Source organism: Meles meles, chromosome 7 (assembly GCF_922984935.1).
Source record: "Meles meles chromosome 7, mMelMel3.1 paternal haplotype, whole genome shotgun sequence".
Taxonomy (NCBI): Eukaryota; Metazoa; Chordata; class Mammalia; order Carnivora; family Mustelidae; genus Meles; species Meles meles.
This window is the reverse complement of record NC_060072.1, coordinates 116,362,434-116,377,242: the sequence shown is the minus strand read 5'-3', so window position 1 is coordinate 116,377,242 and position 14,809 is coordinate 116,362,434. Positions and strand designations below refer to the sequence as shown.

At 37.7% G+C, this 14,809-nt stretch overlaps 1 protein-coding gene across 4 annotated transcripts in view; it reads right to left on the bottom strand.

Moving 5' to 3' along the window:
• CUL2 (cullin 2) overlaps nucleotides 1–14,409 on the bottom strand; it is a 108,423-nt gene extending 94,014 nt beyond the window's left edge. Inside the window, exon 1 of one of the 4 annotated variants that reach the window (XM_046013326.1) lies at nucleotides 14,270–14,409. The gene's annotated coding sequence lies outside the window, so the exon portion shown is untranslated. Of the gene's footprint in view, nucleotides 1–13,737; nucleotides 13,955–14,021; nucleotides 14,192–14,269 lie in introns of those variants that run through there. The other 3 variants (XM_046013327.1, XM_046013324.1, XM_046013328.1) reach the window with 3 other exon arrangements.
• Between the last annotated feature and the right edge of the window lie 400 nt (nucleotides 14,410–14,809).

Here is a 14,809-nt window from a genome sequence, read left to right as displayed (position 1 = left end):
ACCTCTCTTGTTGTGTCTCTCTCTGTCAAATAAATAAAATCTTAAAAATATATATATATATAGTGTTAAAACGTCCATACTACCTAACGCACTCTACTGAGTTGATGCAATCCCTATCAAAATTCCAACAGCATTTTTTTCCCCACAGAAATAGGAAAAACAATGCTAAAATCTGTATGGACAAAATAACACAAACTCATAGATACAGAGAACAGACTGGTGGCTACTAGAAATGGGGAGTAAAGAGTGAGCATATGACTGACGGGGCTCAAAAGGTACACCCTTCCAGTTATAATATAAATAAGTCCTGGGGATGTGATATGCAGCATGAGGACCACAGTTAATAATACCAAATGTTACATATTTGAAAGTTGCTAAGAGAGTAAATCTTAAAGTTCTCATCACAAGAAAAAAAATTTTCTGCTTACATAACAGATATTAACTATACATACTGTGATAATCACTTGGCAATATATACAAATACTGAAATCATTATGTTGTAAGGCTGAAACTAATATGTTATATGGCAATTATACCTCAACAGAAAAAAAAAAATGAATGAAAAGCTACAGCCTGGGAGAAAATATTTGTGAGATACAGATCTGATACAGGACAGATACACAATACACACACACAGGATTACTACCCAGAACTCTCAAAGAACTCTATAAAGAATGCTCAAAGCTCAGTAATAACAAAACACACAATCCAAATAAAAAGTAGCCAAAAGAGCCAGAGTTGAGAAATACTGATAGCAAATGAGTACATAAAAGATGTTCAACTTTATTAGTCATTAGAAAAATGCATATTAAAACTTCAACAAGATACTACTACATAACTATTGGAATGGATCAAAAATCCGACAGAATCAAAAGCTGATGAGGATGTGGAGCAACAAAAACTCTCATTTGTGCAAGTGGAAATTTAAAATAAAAAACGACTTAGGCAATTTCTCTTAAATATACACCTTTCATTTAACCAGTAATCCCCTTTCTGAGTATTTATACATTAGAAATAAAGATATAAATTTACCAAAAAAACCCCACATAAACACAAATTTTTATAGCATCTTAATTCATAACTGTGCAAAACTGTAACAATCCAACTGCCCAGCAACTGGTGAATGGAAAAACAAAATACGGTACACCTCCACGCTGTGATATATTATTCACCAACAAAATGGAATAAATTACTGATATATGGACAATAGATGATTCTCAAAAGCTTTAGCTAAGTGAAAGGAGGATTCATTTGACTAACTATTATATTATTCAATTTACATTACATTCTGGGAAAGGCAAAACACATGGACATACATCAGATCACTGATTGTCAGAGGCTCAGGAAAGACTACGGAAGAGCATTAGAAAACTTCTGGGGTGATATTAATTGTGATGCTACTTATAGGACCATAAAAATTTGTCAAAATTCAAAAAACACACACACACAAAATTCAAAGAACATTTTTCTATGTCTGTTATTCTTCCATAAACCCAACCCCTCAAACTCAAGATGTTCATCCTTCCACAGTATCCCACATCTCAGCAAATATCAACATCCAGAGTTCCTCAAGCCAGAAATTTTATTCTTTCTGATTTCTCTGACTCTCCTCTACAAATCAATCCAATCAATAAGTCCTTTATCTTCTAGCCAATTCTTGAATTCATGCACTTCTTCCCATTTCCACTGACATCACCCTAATCCAACCCACGACCTCTTGCCTGATCACTGCCATAGCTTCCTAAGTGACCTGCCCGTATCCTCTTTCTATCCCTTGATACATGTCACATACCATGACCAATGTAAAGTTTCCAAAACACAAATCTGATTATTTCATACACTCGGCTTAAAATCCTTCAAAGACTCTAATTTATAATCTTTAGCATGTATCTTATATTTTATTGTTTAACAAAAAAATTCTCTAATTTATCACTCTGTCATCTTTCCCATAAAAGTTGGTAAATATTTTAATAATATTCTGATGACAAAGTTATCAGTTTTTTTTTAAAGATTTTATTTATTTATTTGACAGAGATCACAGGTAGGCAGAGAGGCAGCCAGAGAGAGGAAGGGAAGCAGGCTCCCCACTGAGCAGAGAGCCAGATGTGGGGCTCGATCCCAGGACCCTGGGATCATGACCTGAGCCAAAAGCAGAGGCTTTAACCCACCGAGCCACCCAGGTGCCCCCAAAGTTATCAGTTTTAAGAGAAAAGCTAAGTAGCCTATGGTAAAAATGAGAATAAAAAAGTAATCAGGAAAATCAAACTGTTAATCTGTCTAGATTTCCAATCGAAATGTTCTAAAATCTCAGGGTACCTGGGTGGCTCAGTCAGTTAAGTGTCTGCCTTCAGCTTGGGTCATGATCCCAGAATCTTGGGATCGAGCCCCACATCAGGCTCCCTGCTCAGCAGAGAGTCTGCTTCTCCCTCTCCCCACCGCTGTGCCTACTTGTGCTCACTCTCCATCTCTCTATCAGATAAATAAAATCTTAAAAGGAAAAAAAAAATGTTCTAAATCTCTTTTAAGTTTTTCTCCTCACTACACGTACCTCATTCCTCAGAACACTAAAAGCTGACCTGTCACTTAACTTTCCAGTGAGTTTTAGGTTTCTGAGGCTAAAAGAGGGCTCCAAAAGAACATGTTACTATCAAAAGTATGATGTGTTAACACAGCCTGATGAAACTGTTTTAAAAACAAATTTACAAATAACAGCAGAAATAAAAAACATAACTTTGCCAAGATGGGTGGATCTTAATTTGAAGCAATACTGTTCTTCATTTGGACATTTTTCTTTCTTTTTTTTTTTTTTAAGATTTTACTTATTTATTTGATGAGAGAGGGCACAAGTAGGCAGAATGTCAGGCAGAGGGAGAGAGAGAAGTAGGCTCCCCACTGAGCAGAAAGCCTGATGTAGGGCTTGGTGCCAGGACCCTGGGATCATGACCTGAGCCAAAGAGACACTTAATCAAGCCACTCAGGCACCCATGACCATTTTCATATAAAGAACTCATTTGGATAATCACATTTCAGCAGGTAAAGCAGTAACAGATTCTCAACTTTCCATTTTAGGTAGAGAATTGATATACATAATTAGATAAATATTTTACCTGAAGTATAAACTATTTTAGTAAAACATATAACCATGTTTAACATGTTGATGAAGGTAACTACACCTTAATTACTGATAAATGCTTTAGTATGCCACATTTCAGTTGACTTCCTGAAGTATGATTTATGAATAATGTAAAAGGCTAAACACTTAATATTCTGATTCTTTTTTAAAGATGTATTTGAGAGAGAGTCCACACGTGCGTGCACACATACAGGGGGGGAAGGGGGCAGAGGGAGAGGTAGAGAGTCTCAAGCAGACTCTGCACTGAGAGCAGAGCTCCATGCAGGACTCGAGGTCACCACCGTCAGATCATGACCTGAGTGAAAAGCAACAGTCGATGCTTAACCAACTAAGTCACGAAGGCGCCCTGTAACTCTCTTTTCAGCAAAAAAAGAAAAAAAAAAAGAGAGAGAGAGAGAGAAATGAAACTACCAAATGATGACTTTTTATTTCAGTATTGATCACTACTGCCAAAAATTTGGCCAGTCCAAAAATTTGGCCAGTCCAAAAATTCTTGGACCTCAATTAATTTCAGGTACTCAATATATCACAATTAGCTTTTCAAATGACATTTAGTGGGCTTAGAGCAGGTTATATTCTAATTAATATCATTATAATTAATACAATTTGAAAGAAAATATTAAGACCCCATACAGGACATTATTAACTTGCAGTATTTTCCATTTGCATAGGAAACGCTACCTCTACTACACACTGACTGAAAACGCTTCTGTCATTTCATATAAAAATAAGCTCCAAGGTTGCATCTAAACAATTTCATCTTACTGTATTCAAATGAGTGAACCAATAGAGTCAAAAGATATCTTTGTTATCTGATGAGGCATGGGGTACAATGCTTGTTGCAACAAGATTTGATCCATGGAGCTCTTAATACTCCACAAATGTCATTTCCATCATATGTTAAAAAAGAAAAAGACAAGACAGAAGTAGGGGAAAAACAGTAAAGAGAAATACAGTAGACTCTCATCAATCTCAGTTGGCAAAAAGTATATTGCAGGAAGAAAACCCTTAAGTCTCAAAGAAAAGGAAGGACAGTGGGGAGTAAGGAATGTATTTATACTACAACATGTAAATTGGGGAAGGCAAATGCTTCCAAAATAAACCCACCTGACCAAAATTAAAGACCATTCTCTCTTCAAACTTGAGATTCTCTCCCAAGTCTCTACAGACTGTACTTCTCAAGTTTTCACATTGCTCTCATTAGTATGCAGTTTAATGTCCCTTTTACCTGCTTTCTCTTTTTTCTTAATATTCAGGCAAGGAATTTAAGACACCAACCAGCCTTAAAAAAAAAAAAAGGGAAAGAAAACCATTCTCATATACCTATCTCAAATGAGTTACAGAACTTGAATTTGTCTAACTCCCTCAAAGGCAGGCAAGCTCACACACTGCCATGCATGCTAGACAAAGCTGTGACCAACCAGCCTTTTCACAAATAATTAAATGATCCAGGGCACAATTTTTCCTAGGCCTGACCTTCTACCCAAACATTAAAAAGGGTTACCCTAATCATTGTCTTTGCACTACCCAAAGAACTGCAATATTTGTTATCCTATTCTTCGAGAGCTAAATTAAATCACATACATTTAAAAATCTTGGATTTAAATCTCTTCTCACAAATACAGGCTAAGATTTTAAGATTGATAGTAATTTGCTTTTCTGAGTTGTTTGTTATGAGTTACATAGTTTTTATGGAGGATGGAATCACATACTAAGCAGTTTCTACTGGTTTATTATTGGCTGTAATAAAATTCAGATTCCTTGCTTCTCTTCCAATTCCTACCAACTTTATCACTATTTATCAACTGGTCCTTTTTTCCATTCAAATTAATATACCTGGGAGCTGCTATATATTAATTCCCACTTAAATCCTGACAGCTCTAGAAGACACAGGCATGAGAGAATAACAAAAGGCGATACAGCTACAGCTGGTACACATCAACTTTGCTGACTACCTCCTGTTTAAAATTCCAAAAACAGCATGGACACCACAACCTCTTACAATCCCATTCTTTCACTTAACTGTCCATTAAGGTAAAGAATAAAGGCAATCCAGGGGCACCGGGATGGCTCAGTCAGTTGCACCCAGGTCTCAGGTTGTGATTGCAGGGTCGTGAGACTCAGTCCCATGCCCATGCCCCCCATTTCGGGTTCTGTGCTCAGTGGGCAGTCTGCTTCTCTCTCTCTCTCTCTCTCCCTCTCCCACTGCCCCTCCCCCTGCTCATGCTTGCTCTCTCTCTCTCAAATAAATAAATATTAAAAAAAAATAAAGACAACCCAACACACAAATTATAAAAAAAGAAATAAAATTGACACCAATTCTCCTACAGGAGAGACCTGGAGCAGGATGTACTTTGCCCATGACTTATAATCATCATAACAGCATCTAACTACAGAGTTGTTAATAATAATAATTATTATAATAATAATAGCAAATCTTTATTGGCTTGCATATATTCCAGAAGCCATGCTAAACACATTTTATACATTATCTCATCAATTCCTCAGAATAACTCTAAAATGACTATTATTCTCTGTTTTAAAAATGAAGAGACAGAGATTTAGAAAATTTGGGTAAAATACATACATAACTATTAACTAGCAACCCCCGAATCTGAATCCAGATCCATCTGGCTTTAAGATGAAGCTCTTACCCCTGTCCTCTACTGCATTTATTATTTGCCATTGTAGAAACTAGAGTTGGCTCAGAGGAAGCGGATGAGATGATAGTTCAGCCTTCTAGAAGTAGGCAAGTCCCATCTAAAAGGCTGAATGTCTTAAGATGGCGGAGGAAGTTTCTGCCAGATATCAAAACATTAAGAAAGAGGGGCACCTGGGTGGCTCAGTCAGTAGAGCATGTGACTCTTGATCTCAGGGTCAATTCATGATCTCAGGCTGAGAGTTTAAGCCTCACATTGGGAGTAGAGTTTACTTAAAAAAAACAAAACAAAACAAACACGCCATCCATGAGAAAGAAAGAGGGGAAGGAAGGAAGGAAGGAAAACACTGGTCTCAAAAATGAAAAAGTGTGAATCAAGAAACTAGTATTCTAAACTGGCTCTGTCAATCACAGTGTGATCCCAGGCTAGTTGCTATTTCATTTTCTCCATCTGCACAACATAAATAGACAATATTTATAAATACTTTCCAAGTTTGCTGGGTAATGCTAAGTTTAGGTAGTATTATTCTCTACTGTTTTCTGTAATTTAAGTTTTCCATCCATATTTTTGAATCTAATGAAGACCAAAACTGTACCATTACTGATATCTTTATGCCTTTACTCTTTCCCATACTTTATTCCCATATATCAATTAAAAAGGCTTTCTTTCATTCCATTTTTCTTATAAGCAGTTCATTTTAATGTTCACCTATTTCACACAGGAAAAAATGCAATTCCTTTCATCATAATGCCATACCATTTCCTTTTCCTCTATTAACCTCTTTATAACTAATTTTTAGCTCTCTAAAATTTAACTTCCAAACTAGCCAAAGTTTGGACATAACTAAGTGCCAACATAAAGCCATCTATTGATAATCCACACAAAATACACTGTCCTTACTTACATGCAAACCTTAACTCAAAATGGAACAAAGGCCTATACTTAAGATCTAAACATATAAAAATAGAAAATTCATAGAAGAAAACACAGTGGGAAAGCTTTGGCATCGGATTTGGGAATGATTTCTTGGATATGATACCAAAAACATAAACAAAACACAGATATCGGTCTTCATCAAAATTTAACTTTCATGTATTAGAAGACACTATCAAGAGTGAGAAAGTCCACAGAATGAGAGAAAACATTTAATCTCATATGTCTGAAAAGAGATTAATATCCTATATAAAGATTATCTTAACAACAATAACAAATTTTGAAATGGGCAAAGATCCTGAATAGACATTTCCCCTGAAAGATACAAAAATAGCCAACAAGCACATAAAAAGATCTTCAACATCACAAGTCATTAGGGAAATGTAAATCCAAAATACAATGAGATGCCACTTCACACCTAGTAAGATGTCTATTATCACAGCAATCAAACAAGCCAAAAATGGAAAGTAACTAATGTTGGTGAGGATGTGAAGAAATTGGAATCCTTGTGTAATGCTGGTAGGAAATGTAAAATGGTGCAGCCACCATGGAAAACATTTCAGTAGGCTCAAAACACTAACTACAGAATTACCATATGAGCACCAACTGCTCTTCCAGGTATTTACCCAAAGGAAACAAAAAGCAGGGAATGGGAAAGATACTTGTGTTACAACATTCACGGCAGCATTATTCACAATAGTCAAAGATGGACAAAACTCAAATGCCCATTAACAGAAGAATGGATAAGCAAAATGCAATACACATAAAAGGAGTATTAATAATTCATAATAAAGGAGTAAATTCTGGTACATAGTACAACATGGATGAACCCCAAAAACAGTATGTCAAATAAAATAAACCAAACAAAAAAGAACAAATACTATATGATCTTCCCTTTATATGGTAACAAAGGAGACAAATTCATAAAGACAAAAAGCAGACTACAGATTACCAGGTGCTGGCAGGAGAGGCAATGGTGAATTATTGCTCAATGGTTGCAGTTTCTATTTGGGATAATGAAAAAGTTTTAGAAACAGATAGTGGTGATCATTGTGAAGACACTGTGAGTACAATTACTGCTAGTGAACTGTACACTTAAAAATGGTTAAAATGGGAAATTTTCTTATGTATATCTTGCCACAATAAAAAAAAATAATACAAAAAAAGGTACTGTCCTGGGGCACCTGGGTGGCTCAGTGGGTTAAGCCTCTGCCTTCGGCTCAGGTAATGATCTCAGGGTCCTGGGATTGAGCCCCGCATTGGGTTCTCTGCTCAGCGGGGAGCCTGCTTCCCCCCTCTTCTCTCTGGCTGCCTCTCTGCCTATTTGTGATCTCTCTCTGTCAAATAAAGAAATAAAATCTTTAAAAAAAAAAAAGTATCATCCTTCTCAGTGTTTAAAATCCAGATCATATGGACAACAAAGTTCTGATGAAAAGAAATATCTAAATCTCAGTGCAAAGTGATCTCTAAAAATTTTTTAAATGTAATTAAACAATACTTAGAACTACAAAGATAAAATATGATTACTTTTGGTTTATACAGACTTTTATCAAATAAAAGAAATATTCTGAAAGATAGCTTAACATGTTTTTTAAGGTTCAGGACTATTTGGAGATCTTCCTGAACATCACTATAATTCATTATTCTAGTAACTTCATACCAAAGTATGCTCTATTTCTCACTGCCAGAAAATAGTAATTATAAACAAAAGGGGACAGCTAGCATAAACTCTATAGTGCTTGGAATCAGAGTTATCGGTATGAACTCATAGTTTTTAATAAATGCACACATGGATTAAAAGGATACACAAATAAACATGGATGTTTATGTATGTGTGAGTTAATGTGCGTATATACATATATTTCTAGCTCTGTCTGCTAAGAAGGCCTAACAGGAGCAATGACACCTCAGTAGCAATAAGCACACATCACATCCAGATCTTGGTTTCTAAATATCATCTCCAATAGAAAGAACCAGAGCTCCTAGGACAAATGACTGATCTCGGTCTCAGCAGAGAAATGGAAGATAAACCTAGAAAATGATATCATGCCAGAAAAAAATGCTTTCCTAAAGAAAAGAGAATGGGGACATGGTGAAAAAACAAAGAGTCAACCTGAAGACCATACCTGGAATGATCTGACAACAAAATAATGACAGCATTAAATTATAAACCATAGAATAAAACAAGTATCTATGACTCAATACCAATATAAACAAATTACTAAATAAACAAGAAGGGTCAGGTCTTCCCTACAGAAAAATTCCAATTAATAAATGTAGAAGGAAATGAGAAAAACAAAATCACTATCAGGTGAACACCATTATAGTAATTGTTACAGGCAAGATCTACCAAAGAATACTGAAAATAAACGGGCAAAGGTTTGAGGAGAAAAGGGATAAACGCACAGTTTCAAAGAATCTCTCCAAGATACCTTGTAATTACAAAGACAAAAATGGTGACTTTACAAGTAGAGAAATTTGACAGACATGACATCCACCATATGAGAATTAACATCACCTCAAATAGGATATACTGACATCCTGTACTCAACATCAATAATGTTGAATGTAGGACTCAACATTACACTGCACATTACTTCTATAGTATTTTTGTCAAAAATGCAAAACTTCAATAAATCAAGAAAACATCAGACAAAACCAAACTGAGAGACATTCTACAAAATAAATGACCACACACTCATCACTAGTGTGAAGGTCTAAAAAAGACTATGATAGATAAGACTAAGGAGACACAATAATTAAATGCAATGGACTGAATCCTGAAACAGAAAAAGGACATTATTGGAAAAACTAGTAAAATTCATATAAGGTCTGTAGTTTAGTTAACACTATTGTACCAATATTAATTTCCAGTTTTAATCACTGTGCTCTGGTTGCATAAGTTATTAACATTAGGGAAAGCTGGGTGAAAAGTACCTGAGTGAAGGTACAGATTTGAAAATTTTTTTAAAAAATTGTTGAAGTATCTTATACATTTTCTCCCTCAAGTGAGTTAAAACAAAGTTGAGAAACTCAAGAAGTATTTACATAGAGTAAGTAAATCCAACATTTCAATATCTGAAAAGCAACCTATGTTGAAACAAGACTTTAGTCATTAAGAGATATTTAGGTATTTATAGGTGCTAGAGATGCTATCTTCAAGAAACTTATAGCTGGTAAGAGAAAAAAAAATTGTCAACTTCGTTGATAAAAAAATTCTGACACACAATCAGGCTACAATCCAATGATTAAATAACAAGAGTAACATCATTTATGATGTTAAAGTATATAAATGAAAATCATTTAGATAACTAAAATCTTCAAATAAAACATTAACACCTATACATTTACAGAATTTAAGTTAGCCTAACACACTCACTACACATATTTCAAATGGTAGTCTTATATGTAATTAGTGTCTAATGCTTCAAAAAGTACTATTAAATATTTTCCATTAAAGATTATATTTCTTCAACCTAAAAAGCTAGTAGCTTACTTTAATCTCCACCAAATAAGAATACAAGAGAAGTAAAGATAACAAAAATGACCACAAAAATCAAACTGAACAAAACAATTCTTAAATCAAGCACAATCTCAGCGGCGCCTGGGTGACTCAGTCAGTTAAGCACCTGCCTTTGACTCAGGTCATAATCCCAGGGTCCTGGGATCAAGCCCTGCATGAGCGGGTCCCTGCTCAAAGGGGAGCCTGCTTCTCCCTCCCTCTCTGTGCTCTTTCTCTCTCAAGTAAATAAAGAAAATCTTAAAAAAAAAAAAAAAAAACTCAGAAAAAAACAGATATATTTATATACCAAGTGACTGGCTAATAAAGACAGCTAACTGAAAATCAAAATGTCAGCCAATATATGAAGCATTATAATTATATTCATTAAAAAATGTTCCCTCTCTCCTCCTCTGGGTAGGTCAATCAAGAGGGTTCAACTGCACCCCAAAAGTTATAGCAGACGCTAATGATCTTAACACTATCAGTCTCAAAACTTCTAAGGATCAAAAGACCTACACTGTTTTAGTCTCTCCAATAAGCCTTCCCAAACACAAAGTGGTAACAAGAGGATGACTCTAAATATTCTTAAAGATAATAATACAAGGATTATGCTAACATCTGCAATATAATAGAAACATTACTGTTAAGATTCAAACCCAGGCAAAGAGCCAGATCACTCTGAACAGATACTATGATTAACTGATTACTGAGCAAGGATTCAGTCATACATCTCAAGTATCAATAACTTGTTATAAATCTCCTAACATTCTAAATTTCTGCCTGTTTTTCCTAGATATAACAACAGCCAGTTAAAAGTCTTTATAATATTAAGATTCCAGGGCTGATCCTGTCATCGATTTTCTTGAATTTAATTGACAGTAGATACATGAAAACACTGCCTTCAATTATAATCAGACATTTTCCAGTGTATAAAGAGAACAGGCAGATAAGAAAGGTGGAACACAAAAGAAACAGTGCAAACTTTTGTAAAAAGTCTCATAAAAAGTAACAGCTCTTTAAACACCACCACATCTGTAGGTCCAAAACTCAGCAGGGATCAACTTAGAAAATGCTGCATATTCCAGGGCTTTCTCCACTGTTCTCTACATTCTTTTCTTAGGTGGTCTCAACCTGTTTCATAACTTAAACACCATTTCATACTCTAAAAAATACAAGGGGTCAAGGCAGGTGAAGTATGCTACCATTCTGACAAAGTGGGGAGAAGAATATACACATATTTGCTTTATATGTGCATAAAATATATCTTTGGAAAGGTATGTAAGAAAACATGAACCCTGTTCAGCACCACAGAAACTGGGTGTTACAGGATACACGAAACAAGAGATTTTCACTCTGTACTTCATCAAACATTTTAAGTTTTGAATCATGTGAATGTAGTTTTTATTCAAAATATAAATAAACCAACAGATAAGTGCTGATGATGCATCTCTTTTTCCTTTCCTCATCAGAATTTAAGTCCCATGAAGACAGAGATTTTGTCTATGTTTTCACTACTATATTCCCATTGCCAGGTCCACTGCTGGTGCTTGAAAAACATTTGTTGAATGAACGACTTCTTAATCTCTTCAGTAAACTCCAGATGGTATACCCAACTGCCTACTTCTTACCTCCACTTGAACATCTAACATGTCCTACTTAACATATCTTATCTAACCTTTTCCCCATATAACATGCTTCCCTCGCTGCTTTCTCATCTCCATACAAAGCATCACCACCCACCAGCTGAAGTCCAAACCTGAGGAATCACCCGTCCCAACCAACTGCACTTTCATGCAAGCCTCAAGTTCAATCAATGCCGTTAGCTCCAAAACGTACCTGAAAAATCTTTAACCTGATCTAATACGCTAGTCACTAATCTACCATAGCCTTCTAACTGTCTCTCTGCTTCTTTTCTCCTCTTATCCAGTCTTCCCTGCAGTCAGATTGTCAATCAGACCAGAGCAATTTCAGTTTCACAAAAATTCCAATAGCTTTTCCATGTACTTTAAGAATAAAATCCAAACTCCTTTGGACAATAAGACCTCACCAGATCTGGCCCTTGGCTATGACCTAACTTCTTATCCCCCCATTGGGTCCACATGCACTGAGCTTCTTCAGTTTACTGACCCCAAGCTTGACACCACCTCTGAGAACTTCCCTGTGCTGTTCCCTCAGAAAGGAATACTCTCCCCTCAGACTTCCAAAGGCTAAACCCTTCTGACTTGTCAGGTATCAGGTCAAAGCTCACCTCAGACAGGTCTTTCCCAACCACAGCATCTGAAGTAGTCTTCTCTCAGTCACCACCACAATTTCCCATTTTATTTTTCATTGCACTTAATGATTCTCTGAAATTATTTTTATTCCTATGTCTTATCAGTCTCTCCCTCCTCCACCAGAATTGAAGCTCTACAAGGACAGAAACTTCACACGTCTTGCTTATTGTTGTATCCCTAATGCCCACAATAATACTTGATATATGAATCAGGTACTTAAATATTTAACTGACAAAGAAGGCAAAACTGACTTTAAAGAAGGTCCACAATATGTAATTTAATAACAAACTGGTGAGGATAAAAGACATGGATAAACCATCTTAGCTTCCATAAAATACCGAAAATCAACAGAGGCTGAAGAGTAAAGTAAGATTATTTCAGATGCTTCTGAACATTCAAATACATAGAAAAGGTATTTTCCACACACTATGTGCATGCACACTGTACCACTGTTTCCCTAAATTATACACAGCATCTGAAAAGAAAAAAAGGGTAACTCAAAACACTGTGTACATCTGTAATTTCACCTCTGAGTCTTTCCGAAGGATCTTTCAAACACTGTATTTGGGTAAAAGAGGCAAAGTATAATCAATCTGTCTGCCCTGGAAAGGAATCTGAGATTCTAAAGGATAGGGTATAGCCTTTTGAGTGTTTTAAATACCTATTAGGTAGTCAGTAGTCAATGAGAACAAAGTGATTATTTACCATATTTTACTCTGAATGTACATTTGGGACAGATCTAGTTCAAAGAATTTTATACTGTCTAGTCAAAGCTCCCACAGTGAATGTTAGTTAATATCTTCAAATCTTATCTATTCTAGTTACCTAATCTAACTATGTTCAAAATGTAAACTTACAGGGTACCACCCATCAACTGGTGATAGTAATCCCTGAGGGAAAGGAGATGATTTGACAGTAACAGTGTGCAATTCACGGATATTTTATTTACATGCCCATATCGGTGAGGTTGTAGGGAATGGTCCAGACTCCCTAGTGTGTAAGTGCTCTGAGAAGTCTAAGGATCTTATTTCACCAGACCCTAAGTGTAGAGACAGGTCTGGAGTGCACGTAGGTTACTCCTCCCCATAGCTATCAATCTTCGCTGTCTGCGGAAACAAAAGTGAAAATACTCGTGGCAAGGATGTAAGAGACTGATGCCCCCACACACACCCCCAAACACAGAGTTGTGTATGCGTGTGAGCTCGTAAACAAGCAGAAGAGTACACGCACTCTCACCTTCCCTCCTTCAGAAGAAAATGGGGCCGAGGGAGGGGCGGCCAAGGCCGGGTAGGGGAGGCCCGGGATCCAGTCCAGGGGGTGCTGGGCTTAGGGGTCAGCGCTCCGGGGAGCCGGGGTCACTTACGGGACACCATCTTCCCCCGCCTCCCCCTTCCATCCCTCTCCCCTCCCCCCTCTTCGCCCCCAACTCCTTTCCTCCGCCCCATCCCCGCCACCCATTAACCGGGAAGGGAAGTTTCCCGGAGCCTGCAGCCCGGCTCCCCGACCCTCAGCGGGGTTACCTTCTGCAGAAGCGGGACAAGGGACAGGGGATAAGGGGAGGGGGAGGCAGCCCGAAGGAGTGAAGGACGAAGCCCCCGGCGAGGAAGGTGGGCGGCGGCGGCGGCGGCTGTCAGCTCGCGTTCCCCTGCTCACAGCGCTGCCATTACTGTGCGCCGAGGCCGCCTCCCCGGCCGGCCGCCGCCACCGGCCCAGGAGACACGGGGGGGTGGGGAGCGAAGCCCGGGGAGCCCGCGCGCCGGACGCTCACCTACCACAGCGGGAATACAGCAAAGCTCAAGGCCGCCGCCGTTCCCGGACGGGACAGGGGCGGCGGGGAGAGGGGAAAGGGGAGTAGGACGGGCTGGTTACGGAATCCGTAAAACAACCGGCCTCTGGACCCGGCTTTTCCCCCCCACACTCACACCCTTCGGGCTCCTTCTTCCGCTACCTCCAAATCCCCCCTCAGAAAGCAATGGTAGAGTCCGCGTTACGGCAAGCGCAGAGAGCCCGATTTAGTGTAATTGCGAAGGGCCGCGGAAATCAGTATTCAAAGTGACTCCTTGCGGTATTCCCAGTTGAGGAGACAATCAGGGTTCGCTGAGCCCAAGAGACTCAGTACCTACCAAGTTTTGGCACTACTAGTAACAATATGTCAGAAAGGTGTTTTCAACAAAAGTACGTTCCCTTTGAGTTGTTTGAAATCCATGTGAATATTCTGAGACTTACAATCTTCTTGCCAACACTACCATGGGCTTTTCAAATTGTCAAAAATATGTTAGCAAAACTATGTTCCCCTCTGACATACATC